General features: G+C 38.8%; 1 long non-coding RNA gene across 2 annotated transcripts in view; it reads left to right on the top strand.

The window, feature by feature from the left end:
- The first annotated feature begins 807 nt into the window (after positions 1 to 807).
- Positions 808 to 3,283, top strand: part of LOC134070319 (uncharacterized) — a 2,938-nt gene continuing 462 nt past the window's right edge. The window contains exons 1-4 of one of the 2 annotated variants that reach the window (XR_009936917.1): positions 808 to 1,038; positions 1,955 to 2,050; positions 2,666 to 2,934; positions 3,029 to 3,283. The exon at positions 3,029 to 3,283 is cut by the window's right edge and continues 462 nt beyond it. This is a non-coding gene — a long non-coding RNA (uncharacterized LOC134070319). Of the gene's footprint in view, positions 1,063 to 1,954; positions 2,051 to 2,665; positions 2,935 to 3,028 lie in introns of both variants that reach the window. The other variant, XR_009936916.1, reaches the window with a different exon arrangement.

Raw genomic sequence — 3,283 nt, forward strand, 5'->3', positions numbered from 1 at the left:
GAATTACATTGAATCCCTGCCTTCGTGCTTGCCTAGCAGCCTAGGTCTACGTCATTTCATAGGCTAAATAACAATAGGCTACATAAATCGTTGTTCTTGCTGGTATCATATTTAATGCCGTTCACTTATAGCATAGCACCCCTTGTAGACTACCTCACCAAGATGTTTGTCGTTTGCCGTCAAAATGTTAGCCTACACAAATTGCAGAGTTCTCAATCCATGTGCCAATGAAGGCAAAGTGAGGTAGGCCTATGCCGTGGAATTTTGAGGAACCTAATATAGGCCTAGAGCTTTTTTTTTTTTTTTTTTTTTAAATACATCAATGACACACAGCTTCTTGATAAAAAATCTCAATCAACATCATGTCAGCATATGCACTGTGATCTCAGCTCAACAGAACACACACTGCATGAGAATGAACACTAGATAACAATGTGTGTGACTTTACAATCAGCAACCATAAGCCGGTGTGCCTTGGTGTTTTGGTTTAATTTTTGGTGTGCCTTAGCACAACAATTTGTAGCAGTCATCACCTAGAAGGATGTTGAGGGGCCAACTTCATTATCGGGCGGCTGGCAACATTCAACGCACTTTGTCATGCTCAAATTAAAGCTAAATAGCTTATGAGTTTATTAGATAACTGATAGATGATTGATTAGATACTGATAATGTCTGACAACTAAAGGGGTATCTTACAGTACATTAGCCTATGTTTATTGTGCCTAAAGTTCAATCAAATCTGATAAAAAAAATAAAAAAAAACTAATTCCATTAAACCAAATTCTCAATTGAGAATCACAGCCCATAGCTCCCAACCTATGCAAACCGTCAGTTCAAATCCAGTCCAATCCAGGTAGCCCTTTAACGTCCCGGCCTCTTAAACCAGGCACACCTGTCCGCTAGGCTCCACCCCTGCAATGCAAACAGGAGGACAAAAGACAGACAGCAGGCAGGACCCTAACAACATCCATTCATACACGCTCCAGTTTAAGCAACAGCCTTCTGTTTTGTTCTTTCTTCCAGACATCACATATGGCGGTAAGGTAAACTTAAAACTATGTGGTAAGGCCTACTTAACGTTTATACTGTATGCACACATGTTTTTCAACAAAAGTGTCCTTGACTTTATTATTTGCCATTAAAAATGCACCTAAAGTTATTATTTAAAAAAAATAATATATATATATATATATACATTTATACATTGGTGGTTTCACTATAAACTTGACATTTCTGTGTAGCCGACCTCAAAATATGCAATGCTATCATTAATGACTAAATGTAGGAGCGCGTCGACAAATGGAAAAAATAAGTCTTTCATTTTCTAGTTGCCGTTTCATTTGTAAACTACACCACTTGAACACAGTTCAGCAACAAGTCTTTAATGTAGGCAGAAAACCAAGCCACACTAGGACATTCTGCAATATGTTAGGCTACAATGGTGATGTTGAAGAAGCACAGAATGATCATAATTGTAATAGAAATGGTGGGTATTTGAACTATGGTCAAACATAAGCTTAGATATAGCTGAGCTGGTTAGACTTGTTTACCTGAAGAAATATGGAGGAGATATGCAGTGAACCAAGTATCAACAAAAAAAAAACATGTCAACATGTCAGACAACTTTCTTTAGCCAGCCTGCTTTTGCTGTGCGTCTTATGTCAACGTCATCTTAAAATACCATTGTTCTTAAAAGATGTTATCACTTGAAAGGCATTATCTTCAAATACCTATCACTGCAGTGAGACAAAGCAGCTGCCTTCTGTATGGAACAGATCCATAGAGTACACAATTGGATAGGAAAAATGTATTTTTAATAAATAGCCTCAGAATAATGTCATTGTTGTGGGCTGAGTATCATTTTAAAAGTTGGACAAAATCTGATTTGTCAACATCCTTATACATGTTCAGATGTTATGGCTTAGAACATGTGTGCTATGTTTCATATACACAGGAGCCGGGGGACCTAATTGAGATAAACAGAAAGACATACAGTACAAGCACTGGGCAGTGTACATTGGAAATGGAAACATTGTTCATCTCACAGAAGGTACAGTACATCAATCCTGTACCTTTCTGTTGCCTGTACAGGGATCATTCCCTTCAGATAGTGTCCTGCAAATGTCATGTTGTCACAATTGTTTTCCTGTGAGCTGTGATATGTTGTGGGCCAATTCACCTGCCAATTCATCCTAATCATCAGGCCTAATCATCTTGCCTTGAGAACAGAGGTGTAAAAGTCCAGCTTTGGAAAGTACAAGTCATGTTTAGCACGCACAGGTAGAACTAATACATGGCAGGATGTTTACTTTCTGAAACCGGCCTTTTAAATCTCTGCTTGAGAACTGCCTGAACTGTCTATCTGGCACCAACAACTGAGTCACTTTCAAAGTCACTTAAATCACATTTCTTCCCCATTTTGATTATCCCGTTACACTTCAGCAGATTGTCGTGAGTGACCATGTCTAAATGCGTAAATGCATTGAGTTACTGCCATGTGATTGGCTGATTAGATATTTGTGTTACACAGTTGAACAGGTGTCTGAAGAGGCCAATGAGTGTATGTTTATCTAAAAAGAAACGTCATGATTATTAGAATCTCTTTGGCTCCTCCTCTGTTGGGTGTTTTAATGATGCCATTAGGCCTACTCTTTCCTCTCTACAGATGATTCTTCCAAAAAGATTGCTGACATTGCTGTTTTATCTGCCTCTACCTTTGCTGTTGTGAAGAAACACAAACTCAAGGATGTAGCAGCTGGTGACGTATGGAAAGTGAACAACAGCCTGGATAAAAAATGGAAGGCAGCACCCTCAGATGCCATCTTGAAAAATGCAGAGCAAAGAGTTGGCGAGAAGAGACCATATGATCTTCTCAAATACAACTGTGAGCATTTTGTTACCGAACTACGCTAAGGCAAACCAAAATCCAGGCAGGTATGTGTATGTCTTGTTCTTAATAAATGACAACATTATTTGTAAGTATATAGGCAAGTATTTGACTCTTAAAAACATTTATCTATCTCCACAGGTTCAGACAGCAGCATTGGTAGCAGCAGGAAGCTCAGGTGTAGTTCTTGCAGGTGTGCTGAGTGGAATTGCTGTGGCACTTGCTCGTGCTTTCTCTCCACACACCTCCTAATCAAAGATGACAAGTACAGTAACGCCCTGCATGTAGTCTCACAAGCTACACCTTTCATTGCACTCGCGCCATGTGTTATTATTGAATGTCCTGTTTGAAATCATACATTTGTTAGGTGCATATTAGAAAATATACTGTATTTTT

The sequence above is a fragment of the Sardina pilchardus genome, chromosome 22 (assembly GCF_963854185.1).
Source record: "Sardina pilchardus chromosome 22, fSarPil1.1, whole genome shotgun sequence".
NCBI classification, from domain to species: Eukaryota; Metazoa; Chordata; class Actinopteri; order Clupeiformes; family Clupeidae; genus Sardina; species Sardina pilchardus.